Consider the following 26775-nt stretch of genomic DNA (forward strand, 5'->3'; position numbering starts at 1 on the left):
GTTAAATGTTTTTAATGCTTTTTCATTACTTCATTTTCTTATTTACTATTTCTTTTTTTTTTGCCGTACAACAGAATTGGCCAAGAATGCTCACGCGCGGAGCGACACATACAGAGTGGATAAATAAGATGAAATAGAGTAAATAAAGGAATCCGTTATATATAATTCACGATTGCATAAACAGATCCATGTGCTTGAGAGATGCCTGTGAGCAGACATTATATGTCGGGGCTTTGTGTAGGAAGGCATTTATCGTGGGGCAAAACAGAAACGGGCGTACTTGGTCAGCATACTTACATAAGCCCCATCACGGATATACTTTCACATAACCTTTGTATATACATCCACAATTAGATACGGCGAGATCCGGCGACATACGGCGAGAAAACCCGGGAAAGTAGATAAAGAGAGCCTTGCTTTAATAATGTCCAGTCATTTATGTAAGAACGGCTCGCTTTCATGCACTCTTGATAAGAATGTATTCCAATTTATTATTTTGCAAGTCTTGCCCTGTTCGCAACCCGTAAAGCATTGTGTCATGCTACAGTATTACACGTCTCTCCTTCAGCAGAAAAACCCAAGACTGTACGCGTGCACCTGGTAACGTGCTGGTCCCTTGTTTTCCGTCGCTGTCGTTGCCGTGGTGTCTGGGTTAACTGAAAGAAGTTGTTTGTCATTTACAAGCTGCTCGCTGTCCGGACGTGTTATTGCGAACGGTGTTACATGCACACGCTGACTAATTGACTCCGCGCGAACTTTGTATTTCGTGTTATTTTGGAAATGAGAAAATATTCGGTATTCAATTCAGTACTCGGTGGCTGTCTTCCCCGAATATTCGTATTTGATTCGACAGAGAAAGTTAAGTACTGGAACTCTCCTACAAAATTAAGCTTCAGCTCCTTCTGAATATGTTCTGAATACAGTGAGATTGAAGGAAGCCCAAAGGTAAACCACTTTCTGCTAGACCGATCATAAATTTGTCATGAATGCGGTCACAGTGGGACTTTAACAATTCGTTTTTAGTTAGCCAATTCACTTTGCAGACAGGGACAAGAAATTTGCCCATCGTTTTCCAGCTCTCATACGAGCGCGCGTGAAAATATGTTTCCCAGCTGCCAAACATGGCGTCAGCGCGTTGGTGGCTATTTGAGCATTGTTATAGGTTCCGTGAGTCTTGCCTTGTCGCTGTCGACGAATTTCTTCCAAATTTTTTTCGATGCCGCTAACATTGTTTTTGTTTATTCCTTGAAAAAGTGTGAAGGCAAATGTTTTGGTACCCGAGCCCTCTGAACGGCAACTTGATGCGCACGCATTCGTCAGCACATTCGTGATTTCCAGCGGCCAACTGCCTCCCGGATGTCGTTATTCAAGTTTCGCGGCGCCTCTATTGCGCTTTCTTTGCATTCAATTTTGTGACGTTCTAGTGAGGGTGAAAAACCAAGGCAGTGCTAAAACTGTGAATCACGAGTCTAACTCTTTGGTTGGGCCGAATTTTTGCCCACAAAACAACTAAAACGTCAAGCGCAGCAACAACAACAGCAAGCACAGTCAACGGGTCATAAATATCTGATCTCACGGGTCAAGTCCGTCGTCCGATATTTGAACAGGTATCACGGTACACTTGAGGACGTTCGCTCGCGCTCTCTTAGAATCGAGAATGTGCAACAGCATTGGCGTCACACGCGCAATCTGATCAGGAAATACTGTTCGCTACGGAATCCACGAGAACATCAAATAGCGTCAAAATAAGCGTCAAATAACATCAACATTGGCGCGTCTTGAGCCTACCGGTGAATGCACAACAGCGATAGTTCAGTGAAAGACGGTCAATGCTAAAAAGCCCAAGAATCCACACGTGATGCTGTTCTTTCGCTCAAATGCAATTGAAAGTTGTGCACAATTTCTGCAAGAGTGTGACGTGGACCGGAGTATTGATTTCAGTCTTTTCGTTCTGGAAGCAGCATCTGCTTTCTCTCTTTTCTTTTTTTGAATATTTCTACATAGATTGTAGAACGACGGAGACGCAAAAGGAAAATGTTTTTAGGACGGAGCTAAACGCTCCATTCAACGTAATAGTGCAATATGGCAAAAAAAGTATAATCAACGCCTTCGATTCGGGAAGAAATGTAAAAACGCTCGTGTACCGTGCATTCGGTGTACGTTAGATGATTCCACGGGGTCAAAACAAATTCGGAGTCACCCACTGCGGCGTGCCTCAGAATTATATGGAGGTTTTGGCAGGTCAAACCACATAATTTTGTAACCAACACCATATTTACGATCATGACCATGACGCATGCGGAACAAGAGAACCACACGAAATTCGATACACATTGGAACTTCGCGTTTTGACGCGAAGCTGTATATGTCTCAGATCCGGGGTTTCGTGGCGTCTGTGTGCAGAAAGTGTCATCACGTGGGCCGATCCTGGTTATAGTTTATAAAGAGTCCAAGCTCAATGGCACATACCCTTGTTTGCTCGGGGGCCTCTAACGCGCCCTTCACCTACCCTTGTCACATCTGGGACCCAAGGAGGTCCCAGACACAAGGGTAAGAACAGATGTTTTTGAAAATAAAATGTTTTGTGCAACTTTTTCAAGGACTGTTAAAAAATTTTCGGCGCCGACTGCACGAACGCGTTCGTGCCACTGCTCGCACGTTCATCATCTTCTTCATCCCCAGCTGGCTCCGTTGTGCAAAACACTATCATCATCAGCAATGGCTCGAGAGTTGTCGTCTTTCATTTCATTTAATTTATTTTACCCTCAAGGTACATAGCAAATTATAGAGCTTCCATAGCTGACTCGTTGGCGCTCCTCGGCGCAACGAATATAGTTATATAGATTTATATAGAATATATTGATTAATTTATTACCGGAACGCACACGTAAAGTCTGCTCGACTTTACGTGTGTAAAATTTTAGGCAGCCCTAAAATTTTACTGATGCCGTAACAGGGAGGCTGCGTTTACGGGGGTATGAGTCATTGCTCAAGGGGGTATGAGCCTTTCATTGTGTCTCGTGACGAACACATTTAGCAATGGAGGTGATACGCGAATGTGTGTGCTTACTTATATGGTCACGTTGAACACAGATCAGGACAATAAATATGTTCGTACGTTTGTTCGAAACTCTTTGTGCCCTGTGTGTCGTGCGCTAAACAGCTTCGCTGGTCATCCGCTTTCGCAGTGGGGAATGGCTCACGGATGTTTTGCGTAACGGCTTAACGACAGCGTTGAATTAATGGCAATGCGAAAGCTGAATAGCAGTTCGATTCAACTTTATATCCTTTTCTAACAATAAAGCTTCGATGGGGAGAACTCCGCAAGGAGCGTAATCATTTACTAATCGTAAATCCCGAAAATTATTCAGCCGACAATATACGTATATGATGACGCGTTCATTTAAGCTTCAACGTGCCGCGAGAAATTTACAGCAACAATCGACGCGACTGTGCGGTAGTTCGCGCTTTCCAATCATGGCATCACGTGGTTCCGAAAATGGTTAATTTCTCGCCCCAAACAAATGCAGCAGACAAATCCAGGTAATTCTGGCTCAGTCGGTCCCAATGTACCGATTGACGCCTCCAGTTGTAAGCCACGATTTACTTGTGCATACGCTTGGTTTGGTTTTCGTCTACTTACGACGCATACCGGTTGCGAGGGATTTAAAACATCTAATTTTGACCTGTCTTACGATTCTTTATTACCGTATCTTGACAATTAGAAGATAAATTAAGAAGTTAGATAATTACTTAAGATAATAACTGAATCAAAGAAACTACACATGTACTTGCGTTTTCTCAACAAGTGTGTGTGTGTGTGCGTATGTGTGTTTTACGTTCGGTGCGTGATAGCTAGGACAACCTGTAAAGTAAATGTGAAACAGCCGTCGACAGCGCAAAACGACGAAGCGAGAGAAGGAAAGATTTGCTCAAAGATGACAAACGGTGGTAAGAAAGAAGGAGGAAATGAAATGGTTTCATCCCTTTTTTTACAAAAGAAGCAAAAAAATAAAAAAGAGAGAGAAAGCTGCTATCTAAGAAAGAGCACGTAATCTTAAACAATTTCTTCCTATCATGTTTCTTTGGAAGTAAAGAAGAAATAGCACTGCAAAAAGTTTGATATCTGTTTAGAATGCAAAGTCAACAAACCAACAAACAAAAATAACACACACATACACACACGTGCACGCACGCGCATGCACTCATTGTCTCTCTGTCTCTCAAACAAATAACATTCTCTTAGTGAACCGCGAAGGTCAAGTACTGCCTGCGTGCCTCTAAGCAACACCCAACATCTTTTCAAGTGAGAATTTCTCCTCGTGTTTACGTCATTCCAGACACACCGCTGTTAAAGGTGTCGCATATTTCTTTCAGGGCTCACAACCGCGCTTTCGCGAGTTAAATTAGCTGACAGTTTGTGTGTATGTAATAAAGTCCGAAGAAGCTGCGCTCTGCCTAATAACAATGGTATAAATGCCACGACTACCTAATATGACTTACCTATAGTTTCGGGTTCTGAGTACATATAAATTTAGTTAAAAGCTGTGGTCCTACGTCCCGGAAACCCGATCTGATTATGAAGCACGCCGTAGTGGGGGACTCAGAATCAGTTTTGACCACCTGATGTGCTTGAACGTGCACTTAAACTTAAGTGCACGAGTGCTGCCGGCGCGGCCGTGATCGAACCCGCCACCTTGAGTTTAGCTACGCATCGCCATAGCCACTGGGATATCGCGGCAGATCTCCCATCAGCGTACAATGATTTCGAACAACCAAGCTCTGCCAGAACTATGAGTAACGGACCGAACTCTTCACTGAACGAACTTGCCGCCAGAAATACAACAATGAGCCGCATGCGCAGCCATCGGTCGTCGAGCCTAATCCTACGCTAGATTTAATCAAGTCCTGGTTAACGCACGTCCTATAGGCGGGACGATTCGAAATTCAGAAGTCACGCCTATAGGAGACCGTGGGGAACGAGCTAGCCGTGAAATGTCTGGAGAGAAGAAACGCGCACACTTTCACCGCCGCGTTATAGACGGCCTGCAGCTTCGGTGCACGCCTGCACGGGCCGTGTAAACAAAATCCTGGCTATAGCCCCACGTATGATCCCGCATGTGGCCGGCGAAAGCGTCGGTGTATGCACATACGCAGGCAGCGTCAGCGTGTACGGGTGAAGTGTAAAGGAGTACGAACATCCGAATCTGTCCCAATAGCGAATCGAAAAGAGTCCCGTTCAATCCTGCGCCTTTCGACCGAATATTCGCTATTCGTAAAAGCGAGAACTTATCGAATAGTTTTCGAATATTTCGAAACGACAAATGTGCTCGTTTATACATAAAATCGGAGCAAACGTACAATAAATTGCCTCCTCGCGAGCGTGGTATACGTACAAGACGTCACAATTTACGTAGTGGAGCAGGCTACGTATATGCCCAGGAGCCAGAGTGTACCGGCTATGCAGGGATGATTCGCACTTTCCGAAAAGTCCTGTGTATGCGAATGAACGGCTTACTTGTTCGTAATGTTCCCATTTATGCATATAATAAAGAACGCACCACGACGTGTAAAGTACTGACAGAAATTTGCTAACGTCATGAATACTATAGAACACGAACACAGTCTTATAACAATTGCGAAAGCGGTGGTTCATTATGCGCAAACCTATTGAAAGGTATTTGATATTCGATTCGTATCTGATTCGGTTTCAACCATTACTACATTCGCAATGCTTTGCTGTTTTTACGTATATCGCCGTACATTCCAGAATGATCGCTTGTGATTCGAGAGCGTACAAAGCTATTCGCGACGAGCGTTCAGTCTGATCAGATACGGCTACTTTGCTAGACGAACTTCACGAAATTTCAGATGCGTAGGACCCAAGATGCCACTGAAAGTCAGCGGACCGTGATAAGTCAGATACTTTCGGTGCTCAACTCAAAATAACTCGTCGCAGTTCGCGGGGACATCAGGTGACATTGTGTGTTCCACGGTCTGTAATATACCACTGTCACCGCGCTATGAATCCTGCCGAGGGAGATACAAAAACAAGCAGTTTTCGGAAAAGCCAGTAGCTGTGCTTACGAGAAATCATCAAATTTTTATGCCCTACTGAAATGCACTGCTCTTCCAAGTGATTTGGTTTTCTCGCTTAAAAAAAATGTGCAGTAGGAAAAAAAAATTTTAACCAAAACACACTTCACGCACATTTTGAGTGCGTATTTCCCGGAGCACACGCTATAGGCACAAAGTTTCGAGCAAAAGCCTACACTTCGAGTATGGATAGCATTCTATTCCGCTGCTATGTCTCGTAAAGTCAATTATTACAAAACGAATAAGTAAAATTTTGCTAATTAGCAATCATAACGAACATTATCGCGCAAATTAGGATTTTGGCTGTTTCTATCCGGTCTCGCGCGTTAGTAAAGATTACCTTTTTGTCTCGAATATACAATCACATTTTTTTTTGTAATCAGATACATTTGGCGCTGAAAGCGCTGAACGAGGTGGCAGGTTTAATTGATACCCGGCTACGGCTACTGCATTTCGATGGGGGGCAAAAAGCAAGAACTCTCGTGCAGTCAGATTTACATGCCCGTTAAAAAACTCCAAATAGTCCAGATGAATCCAAAGGCATCCACTGGCGCGTGCCGCATAATTGGAACGTGGTATTGGCACGTGCAAGTCCTCATCTTTATTTATCATAGCACATTAGGCAGTTTTGGAAAGTTAGACCCAACATTTTAAATATTGTTGTCGTTTTTTTTTTTTGTACTTGGAAATTCGATATAAGACGTATGAGCGTTTATGGATACTGTTGCCTCGAATAATTGTATTTTACTACTGTTTTTGTCATTCCTATTCCTTAGCTTTAGATCATCTGACCTTTTAGCAAAAGAGTGGTTTAGACATTCCTTCAATCTGAGCCTTGACATTACGCTGCGTCATAAACAATTGACGTCACGCTGGTGACGTTTAGGCTCCAACACTTGTGTGTAGGCAAATGAGAAAGCATCGCTAGTTGTCGTCGATATGATTGGAAAGGCCACGTGTAGAAGTCATATTATGTTCGTCTTCACATGGTATGAGCCCCGCAAATGTCACGCTATGCGCGTTTTTCGACGCCATGTGCCGTAGTCGCTCTCTACTAATATGCTAATGCACTAAGTCATTGTATGGTAAAGAGCTCGCGCCCAAAAGGAAATCAGACGGAAGTCGTCCTGCAAGCATAACTTCAGTCGCTTCGACAAGCAAACGTGTAGAGATAACGCCGTGACTTCCGCTGAGTAATCGAACATATTCCGATCTATCTTCCTTTGAGATAACGCTTTGATAAATATTTGCGATACAGAAAACGTGAAACAACCCGCGATGACGATGTCAAGGTATAAAAACTCTATAAGCGAAATGCGAAAACACCCGTGTACTTAGATTTAAGTGCACGTTAAAGAACCCCAAGTGGTCAAAACTTCCGGAGTCCTCCACTACGGCCTGCCTCATAATCAGAAAGTGGTTTTGGCGCGTAAAACCCCATAATTAAATCATTAATAAGGGAAAAACAGCTGACGTCAGATATCTACAATCAAAGATAAGAAAATTCGACAGCGCTAACTAAGCGGAAATGAGCGACAAGAGAAAACTGATCCAGCTAGCTTACCGTTGCGATGCGAAGAAATTGTGCTGTCGCTGACGCCACGTGCAAGTCTACGTTGTCACACACGATCAACAGTGCGACGCTCCTCGAACTTGCGCACTTTGCACAACACCGTGACAGACGTGACACCACACTTTGCGTTTGCAGCGTTCCGAGCTCAGTGCTGGCGCAGGCGGTAGGTGCGAAGGTAGCGCTCAAACCTGCGGGTTTGCAAAGGACAGCGTGGCAGCGGTGTAGCCAACATGCGACGATGACGCATCAGCCAACGCGTGCTTGCACAAAACGACGTCGCCGAGCTTCGTTCACTGCCGTCTGCTTCGGCGCTCGTGTCGTCTGCTACGCGCAGCACCGGCGCCTCCGCCGATTGCAAATCGCGACTTGCGCCGGTGCACCGCCGTACACAACAACCGGAGCAGCACTTTCACATGAGAAGTATATCAGCACAAACTTGATCGCCGAGACTCAAGAGCGTGGTACACTCGGGCACACGGGGGAATAGGTACTCAAGTGAGAATACTGCAAATAAACGCCTTGCTGAGAAGCGAAACATTCTGCAAAGAATGCATCATGAAAGGGGCTCGTGGCGAACTGTGGCGCGAACCAAAATAAGCAGCTGGGCTGGCGAGGGAGTGAGGGAAAAGCTGCACTTTGTTCGTGCAAGCAGCGACACCCGCTAACCCAGTGCCGCCGGTCTGGTTGGCTCGCGCTCAGCAGCACTCACAATTCAAAGTTAGAAAAACAAGGTGCCGGTTCCCAGCAATGAAAATGAAAGTACAGCGAAAAGTTGAATGGCCCTTTCTCCAAGCGGCTCATAAAGAGAAGGCTTAATAAAGAAAAGAAATAGAAGTTAGAGAGAGAGGGAGAGAGAAAACTGAGGCAAAGAGAAAGTGAAACGAGGAAGCGCTACAGCTCGCTAGCAAGTTGAAGTAGAGAACTCGACGGCGTCGCCTTCCCGCGCAGCTCGTCGCTCGCAGTGCTCACGAGAGGAAGGAAAGGCTCGCTCCGACGAACGACACGCCGCCAAGTGTACCGCAAAAGAAGAGAGCGCGACGCAAAAATCGGGGGCCCGAACCGGCGCGGCCGGACGCCCCTCCCTCAACAACGCGGAGTTCTTAGCAGCGCGCCGAGCGAGAAAGAACGGCGTTACTATCAGCGGCGCCGCCTGGTGGCATGAACGCCAAGCGCGGACTCGGGGCTCGAGGTGCGAGAGGGGGGAAAGGAACGAAAGAAAGCGCGAAGCAAGGAGGCGAGGAGGAAAGATAGGAACACAGCCAGCCGCGGTCAGTCACGGGGTTCTTTGATTCGTTTCATTTTTCTTTCTTGGTCTTGAGTAACTTGAGGTCGAAAGGGGAGACGATGGCGGGAGTCGCAGCGGCTGTATTGTGTCCTATGCGGTGTTTTTCGACTGACTGCTGCTGCATGTCCCATTTTGAACAAGGGCAAAATATAGGGCTTCGTGGAAAAACACAATTGAGAACCAACTCCGAACCACAACAAACTTCGACAGTTCTGCCCGAAATGTGAAGCGGGCTCGCAGATATCTTGCAACTTGGCGCCATCAAGTCCCTCAAACGCCGTCCAATATCTGTGCTGTTTTTCCTTCTCCAAAATGTGCATTACATGTCTTGCCCTACTTTATTTTAACCAATAAAAAACAGAGTTCGGACCTGATTTCAGCGCATGCATTGCGAGGCGAAACAGTGCAACAATGAAGCACTGAGTGGATTGATCTGGTCACGTGTGGCAGGAGTGGGCCAGAAGTCCACTGCAGAAAGTGCGAAAGAAAGAGAAAGAGAGGCAAATAAAGAGAAAAGTCAGTGATAATAGTCGAGGCAGTGCTCGATTAGCTGCTCAACACTTGTGGAAGTGGAGAGGGGAATGATTTTAAGTAAAGAAAGAAAGATAAAAAGAAAAGACCGGAAAGGAGCAAAGGCGAACAAGAATGTTGACATGTTTTTTCTTTTTTTGTGTGCCATTTTAGGACACAATAAGCGCCTTTTCTCCATAATGGAACATAATGTGGGATTCGCAGGCGCACTCCATTTTTTTGCAACGCTTTCGCACAAAGGGATGCTTTGACTTCGGTTGTCGAGGCTTTATGCTATGTCTTGGTTGGTAAAATCTCGAATCTGCAAAGATAATAAAGGCCTGCGGCGCTAATTACGACGCCTCGAGAAGCGTATGATGTTTATGATGTTATGTCCAACGGCAGCTTTTACTACGGGTCCCCGCCATCATCTGTACCATGGTGGCAAAATAAAATTTGAATTTGAATTTGAATTTGAATCTTGTCTTGCTTCAGCTCTTTGCACCATGGGGTCATTTTCGCCTGCTCAGCCAGTCCACGGAACAGCCGTATTTGCCAACTTAATTAAGTTTGCGTATCCACACACACTGCACGCACGCTGATGTCGCCTGCTCCGGAACACGGACACAGCCGCGCCGCCTCAAAGTAAAGGCTGCAGTCTGCACGGTCCTTTTATATTGTTAGCTTATCCCGCGCATATCGGCAAGTGTAGCGCGCGAGCGTGCAGAAGAAGCGGAGGAAGCGGCGTTGGCACTCGCCCTCACGGATCCGACGTGGATGACGGCTCTCTGCTACTCGAGACCAGCGGTCAGAAACTTCGCCAAAGGATGGATCACGCGGAGAGCGGCCCGAGTCCTCAGCAATCGCTAAGTACAGCGGGAGATAGATCTTCAAACCAGAGTCCAGCGGTTCCCGGCGCACATGCGAGAAGTATCGGAGACACGTCGCAACCGCAACGAGAAGGCACACGCCAAGGCGCGCGAGCTCGCGAACCACGCCGGCGAGCGTCGACCATGGGGCAGCAGCAAAGACTGCTTGGCGAGCTACAACGAAATTACCGAAGCCCTCTGCCTGACCCGCCGAACCTTCCCTCGGCCCAGAGACAAGCTGGACATTGCGCAGACGGCGGCCCCCAGACAACTGCAGGCGCTCACGCACCCTAAACCGGCACAATACCACAGACTCTACCCCAGTACAAACCCGACAAATATATGCAACGTCTGCCACACTGAGATAGCCACTTTAACACACATGATCTCGGATTGTAAAGAAAAACCGCACGGTGCTAACTCAAGAACCCTCCAGCCGCGGTGGTCCGCTGCCTCGCGCAGCCCCAGCCTAGGTGACCTACTCTGGGCCGTCCAGCAAGCCCGCGACGCGGAGGCGAGGCAGCACCTCAACATCCCCGCGCGGGAGACCTAAGGCCCCGTCGGCGAGAGCTCTGCAGGACTATCAATAAAGTGGTTACCAACCAACCAATCCAGCTGTCCGATGCGTCGTCGAAGAAAGATATTTAGTAGAAAGGTGCATGAAAGGCAAAAGTTGTCATCCGCCAGGCGTGTAGCACGAACCTTCAAAGGAAACTCATGTCGCTTTCTCAGGAAGGAAGCTTTGTAGTTAAATATTCTCCCTGGTCCGGGTATCGAATCTGGGGCCAACGCCTTTCCAGGGCGGTTGCTCTACTATCTGTACTGACCAGTAGGATAGCAGATCGCAGAGGGAGGACGAATTAATCGGCAAATCGAAAAACAGGGATACTTTCTCCGCCTTGCGGATTTTTCGCTAAAGTTCACTAAAGAAGTTCACTAAAGGTGTAACAGAAGTCAAGCAAAAACACGAAGCATGCAACAAACTGTACGAACTAAATCAATTGGACTCAACGCCGTCGCGATTAATGGAAAGTACCAATGAAAATACCACAGTCATTCTAAAAATCACAAAAAAAGATCGTTGGAAAAAAAATATCCACAGAAGAGCGAGGAGGCGCGAGGAGGATGCAGCGGAACTATGAGGCGGAAAGCGGAGGAGGGCATGGCGAAAGCGTGAGAAGCGTGGTGCCGCGCACGAGGGGCTTTGCGGCGATGGCTACGAGATGGCGCCAGAGTAGCGTGCGTCGTCTAGGGCTGTCGGCGGTGGCTTCTGTTAATCGCGCCCGCGCGCAGGACCCCACGCACTGTCTCTCGCGATCTCCAGTTAGAAAGGCAGTCGCGCCACACGTCGCTCCGTTTTGCAATCTTGCCGCGCGGGGCCGATCGTACGCGTCAGCCGATACATCGCGCAATGAAAACGCGTTTCGAGCTGCGCTCACATTTCGCATTAGGGAGTATCCTAATCGCCGACGAATTTTTTTTTTTTTTATCTTGCGACGCTCGGCGCCCTCGCGTCAAACCGACGCGGCACGTCGTCGCCGTCGTCGTTATTTTCTCCCTCGCATCCAATGCACCATTCTCGCGTCGTCTCGCGCATTTCACATATCATAGGTAGGCAAGCAGGCGCGTTAGTGGTTAATATGCCTGCCTACTCACTTTCTTTCCTCCTCTTCCTCCTGCGCTCAGCGCAGGACGCTCCTTTATGTGTCGTCGAAACTTCCTTGAACGTTGTCACCGAATCTATAGCGAAATATTCTTGTGTGCAATCAGATCGAACGCGCAACCCGAACAGCGGCGTACTTCTAGAATGCGTACGCGAGCACCAGTGATTACGCTTGAATGTATAATGAGCCATGTAAAATGAACCGACGCGCATTTACCCCGAGGCTAGATTTGATGATCGTGCTAGTCGCTTCGCCGTTCTCGTGTGTTAACCTGTTTTTCTAGGCACAAGTTCGCGCAACTTTTAACTAGATAACTGTTTTTTGTCACGCCTTCGCGCATTGTGTCATTCTTCGCCGTCAAGGCAAAGTGACAATATTCTTTCCAATCTTCTCGTCCCGGCGTTTAGGAATTGTACATCGCCCTTGCGATTGTGTTGTACGTCATCAAGCATCCGAGCAAAAGCGACGTCCTAAATTGCTTTGCGCGAACCTCAGTTGTTCGAATTACGCTCTGTTAACTTTACTTTCGGAAAACTCGAGAACAAGGCGATCTTTTAAAAGTTGAATAGTTGGGTAGTTAGTTTCGGTTCTCGTCCAAATTAATCAGCGCGCAGCACAGGGTCTCGAGAGGAACAAGCAGTGTGGCGGTGGCGGTAGCGGTGGCGTGTTGTAATTACAAGCGGATATTATTTAGCCTGGCGATCGAAGTCGGCAATCACAGCACTGCGTGTATATTTCTTTTCCCTGTCACTGTCCTGTGCACTTGCTACTGCATTTGCAAGTACCGATACATTATTTCCGAGTTAGCGACATAGACTCACTCAGGCTTCGACTAATCACGCCCATCGTTGTGGAATATGAATCCTTTGAAAGCTGCGACCACTTCTTGGCACGTGACAACAATTCCACACTTTGTCTTCGGCTCGCGCAAGCCAGGCACTTGTCGAAGAGTAGAAGACCGCAGTGTAAATGAAGCTCCTTTTCCTCCTTTTTTTCGTATACTTAACGAGTTGAAAGTTTTATCCCCCCGTAAGATCTATCCGAAATCTCCATTCTTCACGTTTCGTTGCGCCTCGAAATTCCAACGCCGAATCGGACAGCGCAAATGGCAAGCGCTATATCGTTCGTATGTAAAAAGAAAAAAAGAAAGAAAGAAAGAGAAAAGTAACATGAAAGTTAAGTTCTTCCAGGATGATCCAGCGTACTTACCAAAGCGAAAGAAAAGAATAAAGAAAGAAGGACGTAGAAAAAAAGCCATCTCCGAAAAGAAAATGACATTCATGGAAGAGGCTGAAATAATATAAACGAAGAAAATGAAACGTAAAAGCTGGCTGCCCTAAAATGCTTTCTTGTTCGTACATTTTTTGACAAATGTTAGCATGCCGTGCATAGGGTATGTACGTGAAAGTGTGTATACTTTTTTCATGTAAAAGATTAAAGCATAAAGCTACTATAGTATATTATTCATAAGTTAGCCACACTGCGGGGTAACTCCTTTTAAGTATTTCAGGATCTTTAAAGATCGCAAGCGGCAGATAAAATAAATATATTCCTTGAGTTGGATGGATTATTCAAAGAGGTGGACATTGCTTGCACGAACACTAGAAACCCACATTCGGCTACATAAAGAAAATTCACTAATTACTTCCTACCTGTAATGATGTACATTGCGGCACATATTGGAATTTACTATTTGCAACAGAGGAGCTTGCAAGGCATATACATTTGGAATGAATTTTGAGGATTTCGCAGGTTCCGGGATATGCGCCATGAAGTTATCAGTAGAAATGCACTGTTGTTCCACTTATTTTTTTTTTCTTTTCAAAATGCTATATTATGCATTAAAGCGCTAAAGTAAATCCCATCCTGTGGCCGCATTTCGACGGGAACGACATGGAAAAGCACCAGTGTTCCTTGCACTGGGGGCAGGTTAACTATCCCCTGGTGGCCACAACTAATCTAGAGTCCCCTACTACGACGTGCCTCATAATGAAGTCGTGGTTTTGGGCACGTAAAACCTCGGAGTTTAATTATAAGATAACTGGAACGCAAATGCATTTCATCGCACACTTCGGAAAAGGGTATTTCTAAACTGTTGTCATCCTGAAAATTTACTCAAGTCGATACGCCTAGCAAACTTATCGGTTACAATTCGCAAATTGCCATATGTGCCGCAACTTAATTAATTAAACGGTGCATTACTCAGATTTTGCCAACTCCTTGAGCATATGCGTCGACTTCTCCTGCAAGTAATGATCGCCTCTTTGAATATTCCAGATCAATAACTAGAGTTATGCCATCTGCCACAGGCGATATATAAAAGCTCTGTAAAACTTAAATATGGTCCCCTGGCATAGCGTGTACTTACAATGCTTGCACTTTCTTATCGTCTCCTCAAACGCTAAAAGAACTGCATGCACATTCCAAATACCAAGCTAAACAAGACGTCTAGGCATACCGCATGCCTCCGTAACCCTGAGATTCGCCAAGCTCGCCCACATTTATTTATATCGAGGTTAGTAAACGTAAATAAAAACAGGCCCTACTAAACGGTCACAAAAAACATTTCCGGTATATGAGGCGTGTTCTACTTCTGCATTTATTCCTGCAACTGAAAGAAAGAAACAAACAAATGCTTCGAGCCGTACTTCTAAACCAGTCAGCCAAATAGTCTCCTGTCGATACCTCTGCGACCTTCACGTCTGAATAGGGTATACCATTCCCAACCTTTTCGCTCGGATGTGCAGTAACTAAAAGGGGCTCCACAGTCATGCACATCGTGTATCACAGTACTGCAACATAATTTTTTTTTGTCCCCGGATCGAAGCCGCACCCACGCTGTTTACGGTTACGAACGGTGCACAGGTCTTGCGAGCGACCGCTCCTATTTGGTGTGGCCTGGTACGAGCTCACGCCAACCCGTGGTTCTCTTGCATCACGCCACGACAGCTTCGCGCTTCGGGCGCCACTTTAATGAACCATATACGTCGTCGTCCGTCGTGGTTTTATAACTGCGCACTGCAGCGAGAGAAAAAAAAGAAGGAAAAAAAAACAAGAGTTAATCAAAGAAAGGAAAAGGAAATCCGCCCGGCAACGAGAGAGCGCGCGCAACGTCCGTGAACGGGGCCATAAACGAGGGTGGTTTATTTCGAGACTCGAATATCGACCTCGCCACCACCACCACCACTGCCACCGGCAACATTCTCTTCGGCGCGGGACTCGGTTCTCCCAGCAACGAATGAACCGTGCTCTATCTGAATCTGCCTTGGAGAAATCAGGGAGGTGAGAGGAAACAGAAAAAAGGAACAAAAGGAAAGAAAAGGAAAGATCAAATAATAGTGAGCGTGCTGCCACCAAACGAACAGAGAGAGAGAGAGAGAGAGAGAGAGAGAGAGAGTGAGAGAGAGAGAGACGCTGAAACAACGTGTGTTGTGTCTTATTGAACTTATTTCGCAACAGCTGCTCCGTGAAGACAGCGCCGACCAATGTGTCTTCTTTCTATCCGCGATTTCGAAGGGCTCTGTGTGATGTCATCCCCGGGATTTCGCGTGGCGCGAAGGTTCAAATCGACTGACGGCGTATGCAAGGCAACAGGAGCTAGCGGAGCAAACAATAAGGAGCTAGTGGAGAGCTAATGTAAAAAATGAGGAGAAAAAAAAAAGAAAGAGCGAAAGCGTGGTCCTTCAAGTACAGTGCAGCGAATGGGTAAACACGTTCTTTTTCGATATAACGTCGCATTTCTGTTGGGAATATAACTGAATAATGCAGCGTACGTAGGGCTACGCAGCGTCGGTTTCTTGTTCTAGCTTTCCAGCAGAAACATGGTGACCGTTTCTGCAATCGTGGCACAATATGAAAGAAAACTTGGCTTGCATTTTGCTGAAAGTGTGGGTATAACCGCTTACATTTTGGCCTCCACAGGTTTCATCAGATACCGCGTACGCGCTAGCTGCTCAACCAATTTCTCCGCACCGTAGGCAGCGTTTAAATGCCTGTTATCTGCTCGGCGCCCGCCAAGATACTGGTTGGCGTGTCTATTTGTCAGCGAGTAAATGTTAGGTCGTACACCTCGCGAGAGCCTCGGGTTTCGGAGACCAGCTGGGAAAACGTAAGGGGTGCAGGCTAACAAAAAAAAAAAAACTGCTCCGATTGACTGGTGACGGAAATGAAAAGAAAATGCACTACAATGCAGGGAACATTAGAACCACCGCTATTTCCAATCAGCGTCCAAATGTTTTCCAATATGAACGGTTTCGCCCGAAGGCAAAGGGTTGAAAGCGATATCAAGGTTAGGGTTGTGCTTGAGCTCCTTCCCCGGTCTTCTAACAACGAGCGAAGGTGACATGGCGCGACGCAGACGCAGCACGAGAGAGAGAGAGAGAGAGAGAGAGAGAGAAAGAGAGAAAGGCAAAGGAAAGACAGGGAGGTTAACCAGAGATTATCTCCGGTTGGCTACCCTGTACTGGAAGAGGGGCAGTGCCCACAGAAACAGTTTGTGTGTACGTGCGTGTAGGTGTTTAGTTTCTTTTCCTTTCTTTTTTATTCCTTCTTTCTCTCACCTATCGCAGCACGAGAGACCACTTAACAAGAACAGTGCCCTGGAAGAAAGCAGGGGGGAGGCGGCGGGGAGGGGGAGTCGTGTTCTGTAAGTGTACACCTAGTCTACAAGACCCTTTCGTCTGCTGCTGAAGTACTGATTGGCTGGAGGCGCCTTTCTCCTTCTGACATGTACGCCAGTCCAGCCAATCAGAACTTCAATAGCAGAGCAAATGGGCATGTACACTAGGCGGACACCAGCCAGATTTTTTTTCTTTGTAATATTTTTACGTATGCTCACACGGTTAATAGTAATGAGATCGTAATGGCCAAGACAGGGGTCAGAAGAAAGACGAAAACGACGATCTTCGCGGAGCTTGCCACCGCATCGTTTTTAGTTTAAAAATTGGTCGTATAATTCATCTATACATGACACCTGCCAGTGAAATTAGTTCACTAACTCCTCGCAAAGCATTATAAGAGCCGTTGCAGCGGTGAAAACAAGATGTAGTTTCTCTGTTGGATTTTTGTTCATTGTGGACGATGAGCAAATACACCTTGTCTTGGGGATCAATAGCTATCTTGATTATTGTATTGCTCGAGAGCCCTTCGTCCGGTATTCAACCGAGCGAGAAGGGCAGCTAAGGCCGCTGGACTCCTGGACTGAGGGGACAAACCACTGCAGTGCGGAGGAGCTACCTACGCCCGTGTGCTCTTCCGTATAAAGTTTATTCTCTCTCTCCGGGTAGCGGGTAGAAAGAAAGGATGATGATCATGGCGATTGCAGTAGCTCCTCAGGGGTGCTTCCGCGTCATATGCTCGTTATATAGCCCCCCATTAAGTTACCGTGCCTTGGCCCGACCGTTGTCGCTCTGTCCTCTTCGCTGTTATACAGTGTTAGCGACCTAAGCATCGTCAAACGCACACGCGCTCATACCCAGGAATTTCGGACACTGGGGTTACTTCGCATATTACACAACATGAGTAATTGAAACACTTTTTTTATCTTTTGTAGTGATAATTGTATCTCTTTAATACTTCCTATGGGGAAACTGCTCTTTTATTAATTTCATTATTTACCGAGAAACATGTTTCACCTTGTTCGTCGCAACTCCGTTCTGTGTTGCTTTTCCCGCATTACGCAAATGCTTTGCGGTTCGGTGAACGTGATCTTTTGAAGAAATCGAATTTCACTTGAAAGAAGTTGTTTACCCCGTGGTGATTTCGAAATATGGTTTCAGCTTCCACAAATGCTACTTTATATAAAAGCGCTGCAAAAATTAATGTGTTTTGGGTCGTCTGATGTTTTCATAAAAGGTACATGTCACCGTAAAGTGACTTCGCCGTTGTGCATCTTTACAAAAGTGCATTTTTAAGTTCAGAAACTTTGCACAATTAATCAAAACAATATATTTATGAAGAATGAGCCATGGTAATTACGTCTTTTCAGTAATTTTGACTGATGAAGGAGCTCTGGCATGAATTTCTAAACGTCACTACGGAGTTCCCAATGATACGAAAGTGTGGCTATTGAACCCAGAAAAGTTACCGCACTAAACCCAAACTTCGCACGTAGTGGGATGATGAGATACAAAGTATTTAACTGAAACCATTTCTCTGTAGAAGTGTTGCCCTGTAGTCAAATCTTCAAATTCGTTTCCCATAGAGTGACGCGACTGTACAGCATCCGCCACCGACAGATGAAGCTAGTGGTCGATATCCCATTTTCCTGGACATGCGTTATGTGTTTGAGCTCTTGGAAATTACGAGTTACGCGTAACTTTTTCCTTGATCACTATTACATTCCGACTATGCGCAAAATAAATAAACGAGATGCGCTGTCGTGTAACTTCAATTTTGACGCTACCACATTAGCACGTGAAAATGTTCCCACTTCTAAGTGTCTCCATGATTTAGCACATCCTTTGATATTTACGCCAGGTTAACTTTCTGTTTCCATGTATAATTTTTTCCTCCTCTTTTTTTTTCCCGTCCAGTTCAATGCAGCCAACAGGCATCAGCCATGGTTAATGAACCTGATCCACGCCTTTCATTTATCCTTCTTTTCGTCTTTACTAGAAAACAAGCATGCTTATAGCTCGAAACTAAGCTTCGATTGGACGGGTGTTATTTCTAATAAGCTCCCATTTCCGGCTAAGCACGCGAGTAATAAAAATAAATGTGTACGGACTAGCTCCTTAAATCCAAGTCCTTTGTATACGAAGCGCGGGTTATCTTGGGAGCATTGAGGGTTTCAATCTAAAGTGGACCGCCTTTATTCCGTTCACCGGAATCTATTTTCGTGTGGGGTGCGGTTTTAAGCAGCCATCGCAATGGTAAACAGACTCGCTCGCCGCGCATGGCTATAAGCCAATTTTATGAGAACTTACACGAGCCGCAGTCCAGAGAGCGGCGACCATTCTTCAGCCCTCTGAGGTAGTTCCGTGCAGGAACGCGGTAGTTCATAGCTTAGAAGAGACTTGCCTGGTGTTTCGGGCAACTCGACCGTCCCTCTTAGACTGGACACTTCATTTCGCACGAAAGTGCATATGCAAATGGAGGTGTTTAACTAAAATTTGTGACCGAACATTAATAAACTAGTCCTTCAAAAGCTTGGAAATTTATAACTCTGCAACAACTTGTCCCGCGAAATCATGAAGCGTGACCGCAGGCGTCATGATGTAATCCCATATGGGGAATTGAATGCGGGAAGTAAACAAAAGCAAGAACGTCACTCGATCGGTAAAGATGTCAGAGCTCCTAGACGACGGGATTGATTTATAGAGGACGCTCCATGTACGCCTGGTTCAGCGAGCGTTCACACGCATGCCTACGCTCAGAACAGCGCTAGAGTGCGTGTGCGTATGAAGGCTCCCCATACTGTGAGATAAGCTACACCCTTAAAAGTGAGGGAGCTTGTAAATCAATCTATAGCTGCCGCCTTTACACCAAAACAAAAGGGGTGTAGGAGCGGGAGTTATAGATTGATTTAAAATTTTACTCACTAATACGGGTGTAAATTATTTTGCAGTGTATAGTCTGGTTGCGAAACGTGCGCCTTTCGAGAACTGCAAGGAATTAAGGGACAGCCGATCGGGTGGGTCTAAACTTCGGTCAAAGTGCGGCAAACTCCAAGAAAAACAAACTGTTCGCAAAGCGTCTAATCCTCTTATCTAGACGCGGAAGCTGTGCGGGATGAGTGTAAGATAGAGTCGGTGAGAGAGTGGCATACGTGACCGGGGCTCGAGCTGACGAGAAAAGTTTGCGCTGCTTCTGAGAAGCCGAGCGGGACAAAGGAGACGTCAGGCGAGTCACGCGCTCCGGTCAATCCCAGCCGCCGATTTGCGATAAAGCTTGGCTCTTATAAAGCGGAGGATCGCCATCTGCAAGACGCATTGTTGTCACGCCTCATATCAACATCTCATTAGTGGGATCGAGCATTTATTAGGTTCTTTCGATGAACTTGTGTTTGCCGTTCATTTTGCTGGCTCGAATCTTGGTACTGTTTTCCTGTGGCAATAGATAGCAGACACCCTGATGTTTGTGGCTCCTGCAATGCAATTATCCAGTTCCTCAAAGCGCTGCGTGGCACTCCACAGCAGGCTGAGTTTAGAGGGGCCGCAAGCGCTTGCCAACTGTTATCCTCCGCAGCCGGTCGTTCTCACCATGGTGTCCTTTGATAGCGCTTCACTCGCGAGAACATCTGCTGCTTTGTTACACATAAAAATCAGTTGGCAAGGAACTCAGTTACACCTGGTGGTAATACCGTTTTCCGAAAGTTCATGGAAGCACTATCGACATGTCAGGTTTTACTCTTAATTTCTTGCGTCACTTGAAGCTCCAAAACCTCGAAGCTCTGCAAGAAATACTAGGCCAAGAGCGCCTTGAATAATTTAGCGTAATTCTATTTTCAACGAAGCCAGTGTCAGTTTTGATGTGCCCTAGCCAAGCCAGAAGAAACGCGCACAACATTAGTGCAACCGCAGCTCGAATTCGCAGCTTCTATATGGTCACCTCATCAGGCATATCTAATCCATCTTCTCGAGTCGATCCAAAACCGTGCTGCACGTTTCATTGCCAGAGATTATAGCCCATTTTCGAGCGTAACTAACATCAAGCTGTCGTTGTCGCTTTCATCTTTGGAATCGCGCAGGAATATAGCATTACTTTGTCTTCTGCACAAAATCATGCATAATGTACACCCATCTACTTTACCACTCGTTCGTCCCTCCCGCACATCTAGACGCCTGCATAATCATCTCAGTTTCCAACGCATCTTCGGTCACACCAATGCATTCAACTGCTCAGCTTTGCCACGTGCGATTGTACTGTGGAATGGTCTTCCTGATAACCTCGCTGACATTAATGACCCATTAACCTTCAGACAAAAAATCACTGCATATTTGGCTAGTACTTAGCTAAAAAACAAGTATCTGTTCAGTTTTGTTACTTTTAACTTCATTGTTATTTATTTATGTAAGCATTTGCTCTAAGGTTGTTTGCTTACTGTATACTGAAAGCTAACACCTGTTCGTTTACCTTTCTTGCTTTTTAACTTTGTTTACTTCGCGTTCTTTGTTTATTATTTGATCCTCGTTTTGTTCGTACTTATGTAACAAAAACTATGTTTTTGCTCCGCATTTGTTATTTTGTTATCTGTACCGTCCCCCCTCACGCAATACTCCTTCTGGAGCCTGTGAGGTATATGAAATAAATAAATAAATAAATAAATAAACATTCTCGTTACCTTGAGCAACGTCGTCATATATCGAAGACTTATTGTTACGCAGCGTCAGTAAATTTTGCTCTGTGTCGTAGCGTCACGACAATGTTGATGTCGCCAGGCCGAGCATTTCGAGACCAACTTTAGTATCAAAGTAAGATATGTCGTGTCGCACACCCTTGCTACTGGAAAGAGTCATCATCATACGCATGTAAACTGCGTGGCAGAAATTCTATACAACTTCGAAAAGATGTGTCACTATTGGTTTTCGTAACACCGGCTGCTGCCGAGCAAACTTGGGACGAAATCTACGAAGTAGATGCTCAGGCATAACTTTAGCATCCATGCATGAGTATGACAACGCCCTGAGGTGGGAAAGCTCTCCGCTTGCGGAATGCGCGTGCAATAGTGGCATTTTCTGCAACTGTTAATAAGACCAGCGTCTCCAAGCGGCCGGACTAATCTAGTAGTACACAGCTGCTCATCCGGTGGCGTCCGGTGGCTGATCCGGTGGCCTCCACCATATATTCCGAGACGTTTACACTGCCCCCACCTGCCGGTGCTGTGGCATTCATACGCATAGACTTCCACATGTGATGTGGGAGTGCCCCTGCACAGTACACACAGACTAACACCACGGCCCTCTCGTCGAGGTTGCATGAGGCTCTGCGGAGCTCCGCCCTCGACGACCAAACTTGGGCGACCCAGCCGGCCCGTGAGGCGGCGGTGAGGCAAACCCTCGTCATCCCCTCATGGGACGCTTAGGCCCGGCCATCATAAAGTGCTGGTTCTACAATAAACATTTATACCCCACCCCCCAACCTAGTATCGTGTGACAGGAGAACATGGAGCGCATTCAAGGAAGTAAAAAAAAAACGATTCTGCAGAGGTCGCCATCAGGTAACGTCTGAAGGCAACTTCTATGCATACACAAGCGTATTCACTAGTATGTAATTACCGTAGGCACTATTTTCTTTTCTTTTTTTACTCTGCGTTTGTGTATTGCAATGAATTATTATAACGGCCTAGTAGCGTTGTAGACTACATTTGAAATGAAGATCCCTGTGCCCTGGCCGTACGCGTCGATGGCACAGAAATCAACGAGGGCGTTGTTGAAGTACCTTAAGTAGGAAGGTCCTGGCGGCCGTGTGTAGACTCGGTGCGAACCTTCATATGTGCGCGAAACTGTGCTCTCGGCGCCTCCTATTTCTCTGTTTTCATCCCTATATCCCCTCCTGCGGTGCGGAGTAGCAAACCGGATGTGCGTCTGGTTAACATTCCTGACTTTGTTCTCTTCTATTTCTCTCTGTCTCTCTCTTGAGGCAGAACCTAATTTCTATGTATTTAGTACCTGTATGTCCACGCAGTAGTAATACCTGTATGACCCTGCATGGTTCGAGTAATAAATAAATAAATAAATAAATAAATAAATAAATAAATAAACTTGTTCAGCGTTCACTGTCGGCTGGCTTCTCTGAAAGAAACAGTCATTGGCGCCGTCATGTAGAGGGGATGCGCATGTGATTTCGTAATAACTTGTGTTCAAATTTTGATCTTAAAAGAAGATGAAAATTGAAATAATGAAGAATGACAATCTTACAAAAAAGTATTATTGTCGCAAACAATACAACTGAAGTGCACTTGTGGTTCACGTACTTTCCTACATGTTCGAAGCCTGCACGAAGGCTACGAAATAAGCATGGGTGAATGCTTTCTTCCTCTGTCGACTTAAGAGGAAGGTTTAGCTCGGGTGCTCCTATCTAATCTAAATACTTGTAACGGAGAATTCGTTTTTCTTGGCAACCACAGCACCGAATTTGACGATGTTTGTTGCGTTTAAAAGAAAAACTTAAAATCTAGTGGCTGTTGGTTCGGAATTCTTAATTTAGGTTGTCAACTTTTCATTAAAAATTGGCAAAAATCAATAATTTTCAGAAAACGAGCCTATCAAGTTTGCAACTCTGTAACTCAGCAATGAATGCGATACCACAATTCGGAGAATCGCATGTAATAGTACATCTAAAGCAGACAAAATTGATATGTTACACACGAATGTCGAAAAGTTTATAAATATACAGCTTTTTCAGAACCCCTGTACACAACGTAAAAAAGTCGCGAAAGATTTAAATTGACATATCAAATTTGTCCACTTCGAATTATCTAAGGGATGCCGTTTACAGAACCGGGATATGTGTTCTTGATGCAGAGCTATCTATTTGTAAACTTCGTGGTTCTATTTGTTCGAACTTACGAATTTTTGAATATTCTTTTTACAAAATTCAGGGCCTAAATCAAAATTACGTTTCCAACATTCACTATTGCTGAGTGTTGTTCTCCGTCACCAGTATTTTACAAAATTCGGTTTTTTCAGTTTTCAGTTTTTTACAAAATTCAGGGCCTAAATTAAAATTACGTTTCCAACATTCACTATTGCTGAGTGTTGTTCTCCGTCACCAGTATTTTCTGGTAATTCTCGCTTTCTTCCGGTGAACACTGTTCCCTGCTCGACGGGAATGGAAGTGGAGCCACCCGCACTCCCACCTGATGTTGCCGCGCCTGCGTCGGCAGCCTCAAGAAAGCGGAACAGCCTCTCGAGCGACAGCGAGGCTACCCTGATAGACTCGACCGAGAGCGACGACAGCTCCGACGATGACTACGTGACTGTCCTGAGTCAGAAAGCAAAGCGGAGGATGCTTAGGGCCTCTGTGGACACATCTACTATGAGGACTCCGCAGAGTTCGCCGAAGTACACCATCCTTTTCTTACCTGTGCTACGCTCCGACAACATGAGGTTCCTCAACAGGCAAGTTGCATCATTTGAACTCGAGAGACTGTTGCCAAATGGCATTGAGGACGTACGAGTCAACCCTCGGAAGAATGTTGTCGCGGTAGGCGTCGCCCATGCATCAGCGTTAGATTCTATGCGAGCTGTCACTGTTCTCGGTGGCATGAACGTGCGTACCATCATCCCGATGGGAAAAGAGGCTACTACAGGCGTCATATATGACATTGATGCGGCCATCTCAGGCGAGGATTTACCGCTTTTGATAAAGCCTGCCAATCATGGGACCCACATACTGAAGGTGGCCCGTCTCGGAACTTCCAGATGCGTAAAAATTGTCTTTAAAGGTGACTGCCTTCCATCGCATGTGAAGGTAGGTCATTTCCGACATGCTGTCCACCCTTTGTTCCCAAGCCGCTTCAGTGCAGAAACTGCCAGAAATTCGGTCACGTGAGCGCCGTCTGTGGAAAGTCTGCTATATGTTCCCGCTGTGCAGCACACACTCTGCAGGCAACTGCCAGGCAAAAACTTGTAAGTGTCCGAACTGTCAAGGGCCCCACGATGCCTCATCAGAGGAATGTCCTAGAGTAAAGCGAGAACTCTCCATCTTGAAGAAAATGATGAGGGACCGGTCGACTCATCGTGAAGCAGCTGCTGACGTCAGGCAACGTCGTTCTCGCCGCAGACGCTCATCAAGAAATTCTGCTCTCCGCACAAAGAATACGCGTGCCGCAAAGCCTCTTGCAGTTGAATCTGCTTCAACCCCAGTGCAGAATGTGTCCAAACCGCGTATAGATAACGGATCAGCTGAAAAGAATGTCGTGGATGAAGAATGGCCACCACTGCCAAGGATAAGCCCTGTGGAAAAACCCCGACAAGGAGAGGCACCACAATGCTCAACCCCTCACCCAGAGGAGCTGACAGAGCATGACCGCCGAATTGTAACAATGCTGAAGGCTTTGATAAATGCGATTTGCACGCTTGTGGGCAACTCGAATACGCCAACAGCTCGAAGCGCAGTGCAAGTGTTGGATGCCGTGAGCCCAGTGCTTGTAAATCTTGCATAAGCACAATGGCTATTCCACTGCCTTCACTCCGTGATGAAGTGCGTAGCGCGACGATTTTCCAGTGGAATGCCAGAGGACTTAAATCACGGATTTCATGTTTCCGCCAATATGTTTTTACGAACCGGTTTCCTGTAGTGGTAATATGCGAACCGAACGTGTCAAAAGCGCTAAGACTCTCTGGATACGAAGCTTTTATGGCGTCGACGTGCAGGCAGTCCAGCAAAGTAATTGTTTACATCCGTACAGAACTGACTTACATTCACCACTCGGTGCAGCCTCATGATGGAAACCAATACGTGTGTCTCCGCATTACAAAGAATAAAGTGGCCTTCACCCTTATCGGCGCCTACATCTCGCCATATAGTCGTTTCGACGGCGACCGACTGCGAGACATCCTGACGGCGACTTCTGGACCTTGGATTATCACGGGACACTTTAATGCTCATCACTTGGCTTGGGGAAGCTCCAGAATAGATTCCAGGGGCCGGAAACTTGTGGAATTTGCTTCCGACCATGAACTCAGCATTATGAACGATGGCAGTCCGACGTACTTGCGTGGTTCGAACTATAGCAGTTGCTTAGATTTAACTTTGGTGTCACGGCAACTTGGTCAAAATGTTCGATGGTTCTCTGACATCGAGACTCATGGCAGTGACCATATTACCACCTACTTAAGTATCACTGGATTTGGAAGCTTCTCCTTTTCTACTTCCCGACAAGTATATATAAGGTGGTCAACATATAAGACAAAGGTGGAAGAGGCATGCAAAGAAGGATTCACCGGCACCATTGAGAACCTTATTACAAGTGTACTGGAATCGTCTAAGTACACATTTACATCCGCAAAAAAACGTGCGCATTTCGACATGGAACTTGAGCGACTTCGAACGATTCGCAGAAGGGCCGAGAGGCGATACAGGCGCACGAAGTCAATTCATGAACTTAGAGTCGCTCGACGTATACAGAAGAAAATCCAACGTCGTATGGACAGGCTGGAGGAACAGCGGTGGAAGACGCTCTTCGAATCACTTGACCCCCGCAAGCCACTGTCTATCATATGGAGGACGGTGCGCGGCCTCGGCTCGCCTCCACAGCAACGACACCCGTTCTCAGCCCTAGCCCTCCATCAAGGCCGCTCACAGGTCGATATAGCCGAAGATTTCTGTGCGAAGATTGCGGGCAGTGCGGTCACCATCAATAGCGAAATTCCGGGTGAGGTTCCTGCGACACGCTTCCCAGAATTGAATGTGTCCTTCTCACTTGAGGAATTGGACGCTGCTCTGGCCACATGCAGGCGCTCATCGTCGCCAGGACCAGACGGCATCACCTACGCTGCTTTATGCCACCTAGGTGAAGATGGCCGAAGCAGACTCCTGGAATGTTATAACCAGTCGTTCCTGAGCTGTGGAAGTCCAGCCGCTTGATAACACTCCTGAAGCCGGGAAAGTCGCCACTTGACCTAGCGTCCTACCGTCACATTGCGCTGTCCAGCTGTGTTGGGAAGGTCATGGAAAGAATGATTCTCACCCGCGTAGAGTGGCATCTTGAGCGCCACAGCGTATACCCCGAGGCCATGGCTGGTTTTAGAAGAGGCCGTTCCTCTATTGACAACGTCATCGACATCGTCACGTCTGTACAACAAGAAAAACACCACAAGCGTATATCGGTTG

At 46.3% G+C, this 26775-nt stretch overlaps 1 protein-coding gene across 3 annotated transcripts in view; it reads right to left on the reverse strand.

The window, feature by feature from the left end:
• SK (small conductance calcium-activated potassium channel) overlaps nucleotides 1-8683 on the reverse strand; it is a 526806-nt gene extending 518123 nt beyond the window's left edge. For 2 of the 3 annotated variants that reach the window (XM_075685399.1, XM_075685398.1), the window contains exon 1: nucleotides 7661-8683. The gene's annotated coding sequence lies outside the window, so the exon portion shown is untranslated. The remainder of the gene's footprint in view (nucleotides 1-7660) is intronic. The other variant, XM_075685400.1, reaches the window with a different exon arrangement.
• Between the last annotated feature and the right edge of the window lie 18092 nt (nucleotides 8684-26775).

Source organism: Dermacentor variabilis, chromosome 3 (assembly GCF_050947875.1).
Source record: "Dermacentor variabilis isolate Ectoservices chromosome 3, ASM5094787v1, whole genome shotgun sequence".
NCBI classification, from domain to species: domain Eukaryota; kingdom Metazoa; phylum Arthropoda; class Arachnida; order Ixodida; family Ixodidae; genus Dermacentor; species Dermacentor variabilis.